This window comes from Loxodonta africana, chromosome 3 (genome assembly GCF_030014295.1).
Source record: "Loxodonta africana isolate mLoxAfr1 chromosome 3, mLoxAfr1.hap2, whole genome shotgun sequence".
Classification (NCBI taxonomy): domain Eukaryota; kingdom Metazoa; phylum Chordata; class Mammalia; order Proboscidea; family Elephantidae; genus Loxodonta; species Loxodonta africana.
Window position 1 is genome coordinate 149,429,118 of NC_087344.1, and position 17,248 is coordinate 149,446,365.

The 17,248-nt window shown below is 44.2% G+C and overlaps 1 long non-coding RNA gene across 1 annotated transcript; it reads left to right on the plus strand.

Moving 5' to 3' along the window:
• Window positions 1–39: 39 nt before the first annotated feature.
• LOC135230768 (uncharacterized) lies at window positions 40–6,415 on the plus strand. Its single transcript, XR_010321476.1, has 2 exons — window positions 40–2,259; window positions 4,676–6,415. It is a non-coding gene; the product is annotated as an uncharacterized LOC135230768 (long non-coding RNA).
• The last annotated feature ends 10,833 nt before the right edge of the window (window positions 6,416–17,248 follow it).

Sequence of the window (17,248 nt, forward strand, 5' to 3'; positions counted from 1 at the left end):
GGCTCGTGGGCTCCTGGGGGAAGGGCCTTCCTTGGCGGGGCTATCCTCCTCGTGGGCTCGTGGGCTCCTGGGGGAAGGGCCTTCCTTGGTTTCTGGGCTTTCGTTGGTCTGTTCCTCCTGTGCCTGACCCTCTGTGCTCTTCTCTTTTATGAAACAGCACTCAGAAAGGATTAGAACTAGGACCCACCCTTCTCTGGTGTTACTTAACTGATAACTCTCTTCAAAGAGTGGGAGAAACAAGTGGCAGTCGGCTTCCAGTAAAGATTTACAGCCTTGAGAATGAAGAAAACCAAAGACACAAGGGGAAGATTAGTCCAAAGGCCTAATGGACCATGAGTACCACAGCCTGAGTCTAGCACAACTAGATGGTGTCCAGCTGCCACCACCGACTGCTCTGACAGGGATCACCATAGAGGGTCCCAGACAGAGCCAGAGAAAAATGTAGAACAAAATTCCAACTCACACACATTCACAAAAGACCAAGCTTACTGGTCTGACACAGACTGGAAAAACACTAGGGCAAGGGCTAGAAGGCAGGAGAGGACAGGAAAGCTGGTAATGGGGAACCCCGGGTCGAGAAGGGGAGAGTGTTGTCATGGGGTTGGCAACCAATGTACAAAACAACACGCGTATTAATTTTTTTTAAATGAGAAGCTACTTTGCTCTGTAAACCTTCATCTAAAGTACAATTAAAAAAAAAAAAAACAACAACAGAAAGAGTAGACAGGGCTATAAAACAAACAATAACACGTGAGGAATGAGCTTCTTAATTCCATCGAGTATAGGAGAACTCATGGGCAACACCTGCCCCAAAACAAAGACAAGAAGGCAGGAAGGGACAGGAAACCTGGACGAAAAGACACGGGGAACCCGGAGTGTAAAGGGAAAAGAGGAGAATGCTGACACATTAGAGGGATTGCAACCAATGTCACAAAACAATTTGTGTATAAATTTTTGAACGAGAAGCTAATTTGTGCTGTAAACTTTCACCTAAAACACACACACACACACACACACACGCACATTTACAGCCTTGGAAACCCTACGGGGCAGTTTTCTTCTTGATCCTATAAAGTCGCTATGAGTCGGAATTGACTCCACTGCGGTGGGTTTATCTTCAGACAAAGACCTTATTACCCCAAACAAGGTCACGTTCACAGGTACAGGGGTTAGGACTTCGAGATACCTCTTTGGGGGACACAATTCAATACCTAACCCTAGAGGGAGAGAGAATTCCATGGCTGGTGCTCTTTTTAATGTCAGTAAAAAACATCCCGTCTGTTTTCAAAGCCCGAAGATCCTGAAACAACTTCTGGTTGACAAGAAAGCATTTCTTCCCAGGGCTGTCAGTGCCCCCTTCAGTTTTAGACACGCCTCGTGCAGGGCAACGGCTCTGCCGTGGTGTTCTGACCACCTTGTACATGTCCACATAGGCCAGAACCCAAGTATCATGGATTGAATTGTGTCCCCCCCAAAACAGGTGTCAACTTGGTTAGGCCACCATTCCCAGTGTTCTGTGGTTATCCTCCATCATGTGATTGTAATTTTTTGTTAAAAGAGGATTAGGGTGGGATTGTAACACCACCCTTAGCCAGGTCACATCCCTGATCCAGTGTGAAGGGAGTTTCCCCAGGGTGTGGCCTGCACCACCTTTTAGCTCTCAAAAGATAAAGAGAAGGAAGCAGAGAATGGGGACCTCATACCACCAAGAAAGCAACAGCGGGAGCAGAGCGAATGCTTTGGCCCTAGGGTCCCTGGGTCACAAGGAATCTTCCTCCAGAGACGACCAAGAGAGAAAGCCAACCCCTGGAGCTGACACCCTGAATTTGCGGTTGTAGCCTACTAGACTGTGAGAGAATAAACTTCTCTTTGTTAAAGCCATCTGCTTGTGGTACTTCTGTTACGGCAGCACTAGATGACGGAGACACCAAGTCCTCCACCCGGGAACATAGGATAGACAGTCTTGTGAGGAGCTTGACCCTTTTCTCATCTGCCTCTCTTTTTTGTGGGAGGCCTCCTCTAGACAGTTTTCCCGTCCACCTCCCTGCTTCCAGTGAGGGGTGGGACTTTGCACCTAGCCCTCCTTAGGGCACAGCCACGGGATATAAAACTGCTCAGCTGCAGTGAGGCCTTGATTGCTCAGCAACAGACCGTCCACCTACTTATGTTGCCATCATCTGGCCACCTTTTTTGAGCGTCGACTTAGGAGAGGGCCATGAGGAGCTGGCAGCTTTGACAACTTTTCCTTTCACTGCCCACGTAAGTAATAAAGGATCGGAACGTAAAAAAGGATCTTTTTTTTTTTTTTTAAACTGTCTGAATCTGTCATGCCTTGACTCTGCCTTGTCTTGTGCTTGACACCTAGTAGTGACTTTGAGTCTCGCTGAACCTCCATGCATTGTCTGTGCACCTTAATTCTGTGCTCATGGGGTTATCAAGATTGCTGTATGTAAATGAGCCAGCGAGGAACTGCGGCAGACAGATGTATTGTGCGTTTCCTCTACTCACGTGCCCGCTTCCTTGTCTAACTGAATTTCACTTACAAAACACAAGTTCAAAGATAAACTTCTAAATAATTCCCCCAGACGATGACAGCAGAACATTAAACCAAGCGCGAGGATCCTTCTGAGCGTGGGGCCCTCGGTGACTGTACAGGTCATGTGCCCATGAGGCTGGCCCTGCATGGAGGTCCACGGCCAGGTGTTACTAAGAATTCAAACACTCTTCTCTTTGCAGAGAAGACCCAGAACCTATAGGAGATGACAGGTGGAGAGTACCTTTGCATACAGCTCTCCCTGTCTTTCAGAGTTCTTCATTAGCTACTAATTGTGGTCTCTGACTTTATCTGTTATCTCAGTCCAGACTTAGTGGCTTTGGGGCTTCTATTTTTAATATTTACCCAGAACCCACAGTCCCCAGTAGCAAAGACATGTTCCTCCTCATAAATGATTTCCAGCTTCAAGAAGCTCCAGCTCCTGTTGACTTAAATTTCAGACCCTCAAGTCACGTGAAGACACCCAGAGATTGGTGGTCAGTTGCTGAACAGTCAGAACATTTTGTTTGCTTGTCAGACTTCTGTTCCATTACAATAAATCCCTGCAACTTATGTGCATTTCTTGATTGCTTAGCTAGATTCTTTTCCACTGAGAAATTGATATTGCTGTGGAGTTATAGTTTACAGTGAGGGGAAAAAAAAAAAAAAAGGAAGAATGTGGATTCCAACCAGCCGGTGAAGATGTCAGGTGAATTCAGTGGATGTTGAAAGAAATTAGCTGTTAAATTCCTTTATGCCTGAGAATTTTACGTTTCAAAATCAGCTTAAAAACAAAGAAGGTGTAAGGTAGAAAAAGTGCCCAGGATTTGGGGACTGGAACATTGGTCTTAATAAAAGGACAGAGACTGGGAATTCCTCATTGACCTGGGAGTATAAGAATGGGCTTTCTGGTAGAATCACTCTGAAAATATACAGCCCTTAGGTCCTGGGTCTCAGTCTCAAATGTCCCACCAGTAGGCTCTTGTGCTGGGGCCTTGTCCTGAGTGAATCCACCTGCATCCTAGCTACATCTTCCCAGACTCAGGGAGACCAAGAACCTGCTGCATCTGCGCCAGCCTTGCCACATGCCTTGGGCAAGTCCTGGACCTCAACTCAGAGCCTGTTTCTCTGTCTGTAAATGAGAGGGTGCCTGGGATAGTTTCTGGAGATCCCTCTGGCTCTCTGATTCTTCTCGGAAGAATTACGATGGGCTGTGTTTCCTTGGCACTTAGTGGGTTTTTTGAGCCCTTGGCCTGAGACGTCGCATTAGGAGATTCCGTCACAGCAAATAACTTTGTACCCCCAGGTGGGGCTCGTTTTTTTACTTTTCAATAGCCGGTTTCCCAGTATGTGGTATGGGCACCACTGCTAGTACTTGAGATAGTTTTAGGTGGTACAAGGATGAGTATTTTAATATGAATAAGTATGTATTTAATTCCATATTCATACCCACCATGCATAACAAGCACATCAAGCCCACTTTGATGCCTTCTTTGTAGAGATGAGAAAGAGCGTTGGTATCATAAGCCTGGTGGCAACACTTCATCAAATGCCCTTTCCACGTCTAAACTTTCCTCAGATTTCTTTCCTAGGGTGACAGCTGGCGTGCTTGATGTCTTGCTTCCAAGTCCTACACCTATTACCAGACAATTTCTCCAGATACCACCCCAACACACCTGCGGTGACATGAGATCCCTTAAGTGACCTTTTTGCCTTGGTTCTTTGGTAAAACAGCTAAGGCCTGAGGCATTACCTTTGCCCTAGTTTTCTACCCCCAGAGGGTTTGTTATTTTTCTTCAGGCTGACTGACATTTCCTGAGCAAGCTGTAAACAAGTTGAGGTTTGATACTTTTTGTCTGGCCCTGAGTTGCATGCAGTCTGCCCTGTAATTAGGATGCACCTTGCCGGATTGGTCAATATACCATGCAAATGTGGTGACTATAGGCTATGCAAATGGAGTATCTGTAGGCTACTATGCAAATGAAGTATCTCTGGCCTACCAAGAGGGGATTGTTCAATTCATGGCCTCGGTGGGAGGGCCATGCCTTGAAACCGAGGAGGAATTTGTGTGTGTGTGTGTGTGTGTGTGTATGTATATATATATATATGCACAGTATACCCCACAGAGGTTTTTTTAGACAGGAAGAAGCAGAAGGAAGAAAGAAGTGCGAAGAAGCAGAGAGAGAGAGAAGAGGTAAAGAACCTCTTAAAAGAGCTGTAACACAGGTCAAGGGCGATAACGCTGAAGATGGTGACAGGCCTGGAAGGGGCCCAGTGGCAGAACAGTGGCGACAGACAGCGGAGCCAAGAGGAGCCTGTCCTGAGGGGGCCGAGAGGAGCCCTGAATGGCTGAGAGGAGCTGAGAGAGATGTCCTACACTGAAGAAGGGAGACTTTGCCTGTATGCTTTCTGATCCTGATCCTGAGTTGTACCCTGTTACTTCCTTAATAAACCACTAAACTATAAGTGTGGTTCTGTGTGGCCATGGGAACAGATCATTGAACCCCAAAGAGAAGTAGAGAGTGCCGTGGGAGGGGTGGATGATGTCAGAATTGGTAAAAAGTTTGGAGGCTGGTGGTATGTCTGACTGCCACCGCATGGGAATCAGCTTTGGGCTGATCCTGGTCATTATCCCCCTTGAATTCTGAAAGGTTCTGATGCTGATGCTACTTTTCCCACCTTTTTACAGCACCCCTTGCCCCAAAAGCAGCCTCTTTATTTTTCTGGCTCCAGTTTTGAAGCAGGCAGTCATGAAAAGGTTATTAAGGGTTATTAACCATCCCATAATAGCTGTTTTTCAGAAAAGTCTACTCTTGTTACATTTTTGTTACAACTTTTACAGCACTTCACCGTGGTGATTAGTCGAATGCCCAGGTTTCTTGTCTTCTCTTGGCACTGACTCTGAATCTATGCGCTATAGGACCTTCCTGGGTTGGCGGTAGCCAGCCATCGCCTTGTTTTCAGGGCTGTGTGCAGTATTTCTAGAGCCCTGTGCAAAAACCCATTCACTAAAATTATGTGGACTGAGCATGCATTAAAAGACTGAAGATCCTCCCCTCCTTGTTCATACATATGTATGTCACTCTCTTTTTTTTTTTTCTCTCTATGAAAGAAGCAAATCTGCCCTGGGTCAGGGAGCTGGCAGCCTTAGGTCACGAGGCCCTGCCTGTCTCCCAGTTTGCAACTGTGAAGAAAACTTTCTGTTCTTTCAACCCTGTGTCTGGCTGACTTCAATTCGCTAGTCTGCTTGACAAGAAGCTCTGAGTCGGTGGCTTCAGTTTCCTCTTCCCCCACCCCTTTCCTCAAGGCCTCTCTTACACCTCCTTCCTGGGCAGACAGCATTAGCTCTCTCTCTGCCTCGGATTTGCACCTGACATGCATCAGGAGAATGGAAAATTAGGAAGATCCCTTAAGCTGCCCTCTCTTTCGATGATGGTGGAGACTGTAAGTGCTGTTGTTGTTAGTTGCTGTCAAGTGGATTCCTACTCATCACCACCCTCTGTGTGCCGAGTGGAACTGCTCCATAGGGCTTTCAAAGCTGTGATCTTTAGGAAGCAGACTGCCAGGTGTGTCTTCCAAGATGCCTCTGGGTGGATTTGAAACACCAACCTTTGGGCTAGTAGTCAAGCGTTTAACTGCTTTTGCCACCCAGGGCCTCGGGGAATTTAAGTAAATAGGACATTATCTTCTCACTGTCAGAAATAACTTTAGATATTTCCTTCTCTGAAAATGCTGAATATTAAACTATATTTTAGAAGAAAATCCTAGGTCTTGTGTTGGCAGGTGTGGGCATTTTTTGCCAAACCTCCCCAGGCTGTGTCCTCATCTCGCTCTCCTTCTGAGCCACAGTGTCCTAGTAAATTGAAATAACCTCGACTCATTCGTCACTATTGAGAAAAGCAACGAAGGACCATGGCGCCCCCTCGTGGCTACTGCGGGCACAGCACACAGAGATCTGAAAGGCCCCAGAAGATGCTAAGGAGGCTAAAGGGCGGAGGGAGGGGGGCGAAAACAAAGGCAGGTTCAAAGAAAACCAGCTAAAACGTGCAAGATGCCGAGTGACCGCTGAAGACATTGAAACTACAAGCCGCGCATCCCACAGACTGATACAGCTCGATGAAGAAGAGCCGTCAACTCTTCTCCCCAGCAGCAGGAGGTTTCCTTACCCAAGTAAAATACCTCAGTTAAGACCAAAGTCCATTTTCAGTGCCTTTCCGATAAGAAAACATGGCTGTGCAGAGAGTTTAAGGGCTCTTTTCCTCAGCCAGAGCTTAAGGGCTAAGTTATGCTCTGGCTCCCTGAGGGAGCAGTTTCTAACCAAAAGGAGTCTATCCACATGGTGGCTAGGAACTCCTTGGATACTGGATCCCAGGCATATCAGATATCCCAAGGTTATTACAAAGATCTTCGGGCTGGTCTGTGGCTAGGGGCACTACCTCTGGGAAGGCCTCCCTTCCAGTGCTGGCACCACTACTTGCCTTCTGTTTGACCTCGGGCCAGCTCGTTCAGTGTTTCAAGTCTCATATGAAAATAATAGTATTAACTGTCTTGTAGAGTTACTGTATAGATTAATGGGATGATGTAATAATACACATAACAGTGTATGGCACATATTAGGTATACCAAAGAAAAGCCAAACCTATTGCTGTCAAGGTGATTCCAACTCATAGTGGCCCTACAGGACAGAGCAGAACTGCCGCATAGACTTTTCAGGGAGTGCCTGCTGGATTTGAACTGTGGACCTTTTTGTGAGGAGCCTTAGCACTTGAGCACTATGCACCACACTTTGCATTTTGGGTATGGGAGATAGAAACTAACATGGAAGATAGGTCTTTGTTTTTCCGCTTAATTGTGAAATGTAAGTGTATAGGTTTCTGCTTTGGGCCGTAATGGAGTAGCTGAGATTGTATTTACATTTCTACCTTAAACCACTAGAAGACAAAACAAAATATATGTGAAACAGCTCTCTGGAGACACTGAACTTCAGGAAGTGTAGGACAGAGCTCAGGCTGACCGCCTAAGAGTGTGTGTTCCCACGAGCCTGTATGGAAAGAGCATCTAACACATTGGCATGAAGGAGAGTCTTCAGGAGGGTAATACCTCAACACTGTGTCCACATTAGCCTTAGACTAAGGATTTTCTGAACACGCCAAACAAAGCTTAAAAGCCAGCCTGGAAAGAATCAAACTGTTTCCACGCAACTTAATGGCATCGCAGACCAAAGTCCAAAAATATTACAAGGATTATAGAAAAATATTTTTTAAAACACTTAACATAAAATTAGGAATGTCTGGCATCTAATAAAAATTTTTAGGTATGCCAAGAGTGGAGTCCTGGTGCCAGAAAATATGATCCATAACCGTGAGAAAAGTCAACAGAAACAGACGCAGAAATAACTTACATGATAGAATCAATGACAAAATATTAAAACAGCTATTATGAACACACTGTGTATGTTCAGAGAAATGGAGGAAAGCATGAGCTTAATGAGGACGGAAATGAATGATATATGTATATATATATGACTCCAAGAGAAGTTCTAGAATTGAAAAATACATTGGATGACTTTATCAGTTAATTGGACACTGTAGAACATAAATTATCTAAAATGAAGCCAGAGGGAAAAAAGAACTAAAAACGAAAAGACCAGAGCATCCTTGACCTGTGAGAAAACATCAAGTGGCCTAATATCCACGTAACTGCAGTCCTGGAAACAGAGCAGCTGGAGTGACAGAAAAAAAGTTTGAAGAGATAACAACAATAGTCCCAAGCGGAAAGGTCCTGGCCCCTCCTTGTGGCCGCTGTGGAGACAGCACATAGGGATCTATCTGTACAACCCCAGGGGTCACTGGATATCAAAGAGGATAGCAAAGAGGTGCAGATACAAGGAAAACTAGGCAATGTGCAGGACCTCAAAATGAGAAGTTGCAATGCCTATGGCCTGAGCTACCTTGATGAGTTTAAGAGCTGAGAGGTGCTCTTCTCCTTAGCATGGAAGATTGCCCAGTTATGTCTGAGCCAGCACCGAAGGCAAGGTTTGGCATGTTGCTGATGAGGAAGCTGAGATTTGCAGAGTTTAATGGATTTCCTTGGTCTCAGGACTGTTTACACTAAATCACGTCCAGTCCTCTCAGTTGCTGATGCTTCAGTGCATGAGCCATAGAGACGGTTACACGTGGGAGGATCTTCAAGTCTGTTAGTCCATCTGCTCAGCTCATGAAAAGGGGAATAATGGCTGGTTGTTTGCTTCAAAATTGCCCCATAACATTTTTATAATCTTACAGTGAAAGGCCTGTAGAATGTGACACAAACCCCAGAATCTTTGATACGTTGGAGTACATAAAAATTTTGATTTAAATAAAAAACATTCTACATAACAAAGAAATTATTTTTATTTAGTACATATTTTATCAAAGTACCATATGCCCAATATTTCTGAAAAACAGTAGTGCCCTGATCCCTTGCTACATTTCCTGTTCTCCAGAGATAACCACTTTCAACCCATATAACAAGTTATTGGGCTCTTTCTCTTTTCATCTCTAAAGAAACATTGTTATGCCTTCATTTTCCAGTTTTCCACTCCAGGCCCTGCAGACAGCCTGCAAGGGGAAAAACGCTGTGGATGGGTGCACCACCTGCTAGTCAACACCAAGTGGGCCCACAAGGCGCTGCACTGGGCTTCCGCTCACTTGCCAACCAACTTAATCCACTTCACGCGTCCACACAGTGAAAGGAAACTTTGCAGGAACAAATGCCAGGCAAGCAGCTTTGAGGTTTATCGGTGGAACCGGGTTCTCGGGTGGGTCAGGAAGGGATGGGAGCGCTCCTGAGTGAGGAGCGGCGGTGGTCCACACCCAGCACCTGAAGCCCCTGCTGTGAACGCCCAGTTCTCTTCTCTGTTCTTTCCAGTCTCTCCTCCTTCCTCAGCTATTTTCTGCGATTTTCTGGGAGCTCAGTTCCTGAGGAGGAGGCGAGAGGAAAAGGGGACCCGGCCGCGAGGCGGAAAAGGCTACGGGGATCTGGAAGGTAGCCTGGATCGGGAGCAGCTCGCCCTTGTTCCTTCCGGGCCCGAAACCTTTCTAGCTCCTAAATGAGGATCAGAGGCGGGACAAGTTTAATTCGCAATTTAAGGAGTTTTCTTTTTAAATCCTTCCTTTAAAGGAAACACTAAGGTTCCATCGAGACTTGAACTCGGATAGCTGGATTCAGAGTCCAGAGTGGTCAGCATTACAGCATGGAACCACCAGGAGTCTGTGCCGCTGTATGGCAGTATGAATTTCCAAATCCACTGCCCCGGGCAAGTCTATTCTGACTCATGTCTGTAATCATTTCAATTAAAAAGAAAAAACCCTCTTGCCGTCCAGTGTATTCCGACTCTTAGGGACCCTGTATGAGCATCTCAGTAGAGGTGTGTGAATCTCATTTAGCATCCATAGTTTCCACAACTAATCTCAAGGCAGTCTTCTATCAGACAGGACTTGATGACCGTTGACCTGTGTGAGTGGACTCATCCATCTTGCTTTCTCTCTGCACCTCTCTTTTTATTGACTTCTATCATTTCATTCGCATCTCAGGAAATTGAGGTAAAATCCACTCTGGGTTTAGGGCGATGGCACAGCTCTTTAAACCTCTGTCAGAAATCCTATACTCGGCCTCATTTACCAGAGTTTCCTGTCCCAAGGTGAAATTTCTGCAAACAACAGTGTTATTTTCCTTTTCTTTGCCTTCACCCATTTCTCATTGCCCAGGAAGGGCAGATGATTGTCAGGGCAGGAGTTGGGACTTCCCGGGTGCCTTGTCCAAACACCACCTACTACACTTCAAAGCCACCACGGCTTCCTATGTGTAATACAGAAAGGTGTCTCAGCAGTGTTTTATCTGGGGAGTAGGTTCGGCAGGCAGGAGAACTCTCATTTTCTTCTTTATACATTTCTTTTTTGGTAAGTTTTTCTTATAACAAACATATCTGTTAAATATACAAAAAAAAAAAAAAAATTAACCTTGTTTAACATTTATACACTCAGACAAACCCGACTAACCTCATGTGCTGTGACTCAAAATCTACCATGTGCTGTTGAGGCTACAAGACAGGGCTCTGACACTTATACAGCCCCAGTCTGTTTTCAGAGAGCTTGGCCATGTCCGTTACATTCCAGTTTCTCGGTATATCATGACCTAGAAACTTCACAGCTTTTTATTTGATTTAACTTCATCCTAAGAAATTAGTCTTTGTCCTTGGTTTCTCAGAGATAACGGTAAACCAAAAAAACAAAAAACTAAACCCCTTGCTGTCAGGTTGATTCTGACTCCTAGTAACTCTACAGACAGGGTAGAACAGCCCAGTAGGGCTTCCAAGGACGGAAATCTTCACAGATACCCATTGGTATATCTTTCTCCCTCGGAGTGGCTGGTGGATTCAAACCATCAAGCCTTTGGCTAGAAGCCCAGCACTTACCCACTGTTTCTCCAGTGCTCCCTGACATAACTCTAAATGCTTGGAATTTGCTGAGTAATTGAGGTGCTTCTGTTTTCTATAGGCCTCCAGACCACACTTGAGGGTTTATGCTAATAAGGGGACTCAAGTGGGGGTTGGCAAGGGTAGAAAAAGGACCTCCTGATACCAGCCAACCTGGGGCGAGGGAGTGCAGACGTTGGGGAAAAATTCATTCAGTCATGCCTAAGTAATGAGGCTCAGAAAACAGCTCTGGACACAGAAGCTCCATGGGCTTCCTGGTTGATGAGAGACATCTATGCACATGGAAGGGTAGTGCAGCCCTTTTTGAGACAAGGACTCTGCATGTTCAGAACCTTCCCTGTCCTTGCCCTATGTGTCTCCTCATTTGGATCCTTTTTGCTATAAAACCGTAATTGTAAGTATAGGACTTTCTGTGGGTTCTGTGAGTCATTCCAGCAAATTGTTAAAGCCAAGGGGGTAGTGAGAGCCAGCAGGTCAGAAGTGAGGGGAATGAGTACCTCTGAGCTTGTGGCTGGTATCCTGAAGGGGTAGAGGGAACTTCTGAGTATGTAGCCAGCTGGTCAGAAGTCAGTGGGGTCACGAGGACTCCCAAGGTTGCAGCTGGTGTCTCTGCCCTTTACTTGTGAGGTCTGCTCTAGCTCCAGATGGTTAGTTAGGGTCAGAGGAAGATGCTGCATGTGCACCTGGTGTCAGAACAAAAGTGGAAGAGAATTGAATTGATAGTAGGTAGATTTGGGTTGATCAATAAATATTTGTTATTAGAGAAGTGGGACTTGATTTGGGCTTTTCCTACATGTAAATATATCAAGATACCCAGGGGCACCCATTGTTGTGTCACAGGGTAGGTATATCCAAGTTGCCTCACAGTATTGTCTCATTATTTCCTTTATGTGCACAAAACACCACAACACTAAATATGTGTATAATAGATGTAAACTTTGTCTTTAAATTATACACATAGTTTCAATACCTTACAAAGAGATTATTATCATGCATTCCTTTGGCAGTCAAAATTGCCTTTCTTCTCCCTAAGGCTAGTTTGTGCCTTCGAAAAGTGAGTTGGATCTCTTGGGCTAATGATTTCAAAATGGTTAGACTGCATATAAGACATTAACAAATGACCTGGTCGTGCATACACATAATGGAGTTCTATGTGGCCAAAACGTGAGGGTCTCTATGGACTGGTGCTGAGTTATCGCTAGGATAAATTATTTATGTGAAAAAAGCAAAGCAAGAAGTGAAAAAACATATACAGTATTCTACCTTTTCTTTAAGAAAGGACAGGGTAGAGTGTTTGTACTTATTATTAACACAGGCTTATTTTTCAGGAAGGATAAGCCAGAAGGTAATAAAAATGTGTATTATAGGGTAGAGCAGATGAGTAAATGTATTAAAAATGGTTTGGGTCAGGGTTATCAACACGAGAGAGAAGAGATAAAGTTATGGACTAGGGGAAGTTGAGGAAGAGCCTCTTGGTGTTGGACTGGGATTGAAAGTGTCAGTATAAACTAATGAATTAAATATGAATATTTTCTTACCATGTCCACTTACAGAGCCTAGAAGCAATGCTACCTAGTGGCTACATCTTTGTTGTGAATGCCGTTCTCCACCAAAAGAAACAGATTTCTTGGAGAAATGACTGATTTTGGACAAGGAAATCACTAGTTGAGCTTGGAACTTCTTGCACCAGAAAGGAAGAATGTGCTTCTTGATTCATGGAAGCAAGCCAAAAGATCACAGGAACCAGCCTGAAGAGATCCAAAGTGGTCAAATTGAGACAACTGGAGCATCAAAAACAATAACGGTAATGGATAATAACACACTGAACTCAAAAAAGAAGCCACCAGTTCATCGAATCTAAGATTGGGGAGGGAAGTGCTATAATAAAATAAGAATGCAGAGGGGAGCTCTAAATAAAAAGCCTTGACTAGAGAAAAATGCGCTGCCACTGGTGAACAATAGTCCTTCATCCTCTCAGATCGTGGCAGTGTATTCAGATATTCTGGTGGCCTGCACAAGTGGGCGGAGAAGAAGAGCCAGAGAAGGAAGTAGGAGGAGGAGCAGGAAGGAAAGAAGAAAAGAAAGAGAGAAACCAGGAAAAGTTTAAGAACCATGCAGTGGGGAGAGAGGCAGCTGGACTCACTTACTTAGCAGTTTATGCCAATGTTTTTATTTCCATATCTTAACTGAAGTCTCATTCATGTCAGTGTTTGAATAGCTGAGGGTAATAGGGTTAAAGGCGAGTCCATGTATAACTACGGTATGAGTCTGTTAATAGACTTATTTCTGTGTATTTGATGGGTTTTGTTTTTATTCTTTGAATTTTTTGGTTTTTCTGTGACTGTACTTAGGAAAGACTTACGGAGCGGTAGCTTTATTTTGGAGCCCTGGAGGCGCAGAGGTTAAGAGCTCAGCTGCTAAACCAGAGGTTGGCAGTTCAAGTCCACCTGTTGCTCCTTGGAAACCCTACAAGGTAGTTCTACTCTGTCCTACAGGGTAGTTATGAGTCAGAATTGAGTCGATGGGAACGTGTTTGGTGTTTCTGGTTTTACGTTTTTTACCTGAAGGCAAAAACACGGTTAATTTTCCTCAAACAATATTATTGAGTGTCTATCACGCAATTTTCAAAAAAAGCTTCTCAGTTTAATTAAAAAAAAAAACTATTATTATTTATTATTATTATTATATTTATCATGCAATTTTGAAAAAAAGCTTCTCAGTTTAATTAAAAAAACTATTATTATTATTTTTTTATTATTATATTTAGTCACATATGAATCAATTCCCTAAAGCACTATTTTTCAAGCTCATCTGCTGTCTACATGCATCACAATCACCCAGACAGCTTGGTAAAAAGTAAAGATTCCAGGCACAAGGATTGGTCTTTATTTGCCTGCAGCAACAAAGGAAAAAGGAGAGTCAGGAATAAGAGGATGAAATAGAATGTGTGGCTAATTGCCTCCATGAACATATTGCCTCCTTTTCATTGAGGCCAGAATAAAAGGATTGTGCCTAGCTATACTGTACATTTTGATCAAAGGTTATATAAAAGAATCCTGATCAAAGGGGGAAAATGCATGTCATGGATTGAATTATGTCCCTCCAAAAATGTGTGTATCATTCTGGATGGGCCATGATTCCCAGTATTCTGTGGTTGTCCTCCATTTTGTGATTGTAATTTTATGTTGAGAGGATTAGGGTGGGATTGTAACACCACCCTTACCCAGGACTCCTCCCTGATCCAGTGTAGAGGGAGTTTCCCTGGGGTGTGGCCTGCAGCACCTTTTAGCTCCCAAGACATGAAAGGAAAGGAAGCAGGCAGAGAGTTGGGGACCTCATACCACCAATAAAGCGGCACCATGAGTAGAGCACATCCTTTGGACATAGGGTCCCTGCATTTGAGAAGCTCCTTGACCAGGGGAAGATTGAGGACAAGGACCTTCCTTCAGAGCCGACAATGAGAGAAAGCCTTCCCCTGGAGCCGATGCCCTGAATTTGGACTTGGTACCTACTACCCAAAAAAAAACACAGTGCCATCGAGTCGATTCCGATTCATGGCTAGACTGTGAGAAAATATATTTCTCTGTTTTAAAGCCGTCCACTTGTGGTATTTCTGTTATGGCAGGACTACATGACTAAGGCAATGCAGAACAGAATTTCAAATTCTCATGGTTCTGATTTTCTGGAACCCCGGAGGCTAGATGAACCCCTGAAACTATTGCCTTCTGATAATCTTTAAAACTTCAATAAAAATATCCCCTGAAGACTTCTTAAAACCAAAAAATAGTTTAGCTTAAGCAGTAAAGAATGTCTGCCTTGAGCATTATGCTCTTTTAAGATATATTTATATGGAATCAAATTGACAACAGCAACTTAAAAGATTAGCTAGGAAACTTGGGAGGCAGTGAGTTAATGTCAATGGGGGAGGAACAACTCAGAAAGGAGGGTTGCACACCTCAAAGAATGTAATCCATGTCACTAAACTGTACATGTAGAAACTGTGGAATTGGTATATGTTTGCTGTTTATATTCTCACTACCAACAACAAAAAATTTTAAAAAAATTCAGATTTTAAAACCTCACAGCTATGAAATTACTGGAAGTGGAGCCCAGAAATTTTCTCCCCAAAACACTCTGGTAATTCCAGAGCACATGAATTAAAGAATCTTGTGGAGTTTTGTATAATATATGGTTTGGGGAGCAAAGACCACATTCTTCAACTCATGCCTCAATCACTAGAGTGTGACATTTTTGAAGGCAGACATTGTAGTGCTGTCTTTGTACCCTCAGACCAGAATCTGGCCCAGAACAGGCCCAGAACTAGAAAACAAGATAGGAAGGGGGAAAAAAACCCCACATTACTTATGTACAAATAGGTTGCCTTAAAGCCACTAAAGAGCTAAACTATTTACCTGGTTCTCTTACATGCTGAACATATCACTCTAGCACTATCAGGGCAGGCCCACGTTTCTAAGTGCTTTAGGGACCAGCGGTGGCTTTGCTTCCTGCTTGGCTCCAGGTAGACAGTTTGCAGTCTTTACCTGTCAAATTCTATAGGATTTCCCAGTGATGAGTCCAAGAATTGTTAGCAAGGCTGCTCCTCTAGGATTTAAAAAGGAAATCTGAGCTAAATAGCATGACTATGTGAAAAATTGTGCATGAAAACAGGTGATAAATGGAAATAAGGGAAGATGATAGTAAACAGAAGAGGTGTTCATAAGTGGCTCATGATTCCAGGGAGGATTGTAATCATACCATTTCTAGGAAAAGTGCCTTTCAGCCAGAGAACAATACTGTTAGATATCACTTGTAGTAATGCTCGAAAAACATAGACTTTTTTCTACAGAAAAGGGAAACTGGATTCCTGCTGATTGTGGGACTCTCCCGAAAATCTGAAGGAGCAAAAGCAGCCTTGTCAAGTGGACCCAGCCCTCTCCTTTGCCCTGGAGAATAGGACCGGAAGAAGGGAATTTTGAGAACTGAGCTGATAAAACAAAAACGGAAGTGCAACTCAAGCTCAACCCTATGATCCTGCGATTAAAGGTCTCAAAACCTAAGGTCGGAATGGACACAGGTTCCTGATTTGAGGAGATCCCTGCACATTTACCAGGAGAATCCTTTGCCCAAGTTCTGAGACCAGGAAAAAGCCAATGTGGAGATGAAAGTGTGAACCTGACTGTTGAGGAACCACGAATTCCTGACTAATTGGATGTGGGATGAGAAAGACCTGTGTCAAAGAGAACTACATCCATGGTTGGAATCGAATCCACAGCAACCATTTGGTTTGGTTATTTTGGGGCATGGGAGGATGGAGTTGGCATCAACTAGATGGGGAAGAACTTCAGGTATAGCAAATTTAGGGGAAAGATCTGGAGTACAGTTCAGGGTTCCCACTTCTCCCACCCCCGGGACTGTTGGAAAGCGCTTTTGATCCAGGCTCTGTTTCTGCATCGGAGTCCTTTTTGAGTTTGGAGGTAATGGTCTAGATGCTGGGTGCCTCTCCTCTCACCTCTGGTGGCGACCTCACATACTGCCTGGCTGCGGGGCGCCCTCTGCACAAACTGCAGACATTCAGTTACCTATGTAAGTCAGGTCTGAGGTTCCAGCCGGGACTAGCCAACTGACTCCAAGACTTGTGGGCCTGATGGGCCTCTCAGGTGCCCACTGGCTGGCAGAGCTGCTCAGCTTTTAGCCTGCTGAGTCCTCCTTTGAAGGGAGCAGGGAGGATACTGTCTGTGGGGAGTGCAGGGAGGGCGGCACCCAGGAGCCAGGGAAAGCAGGGCAATTCCTGGGTCTTCATGCAAAGGATATTGTCAACCTAGGGGACACACTCAATTATTATCCTTTATTTTGAATTCTGTCAATGAAAAATTTCATGCAAATTTGCTTCCTTGTTATGTGAGTACCTCCTACATAATATCCTTGATTTTGCCTCTTGACCCACAAAGCCTAAAATATTTACTATCTGGTCTGTTACAGAAAAACGTTTGCTGACCTCTGCACTAACAATGGTCAACACTCCACAAGAAGGACACCCAGAGATCTCTTTTGCCCAACCAAGCCTTGACCAGTTTTTCCTGACAACCAATAGTTTCCCTTATTTGGTTTGTTTAGTGGTTCCCTAGGGGGCTGGTGTCATCTAGTGTGGTAACATCTTTTTTTTTTTATTGTTGTAAAAATATATACAAAACAACATTTGCCATTTCAACATTTTTCAGGGTAAAATCTACTGATCTGAA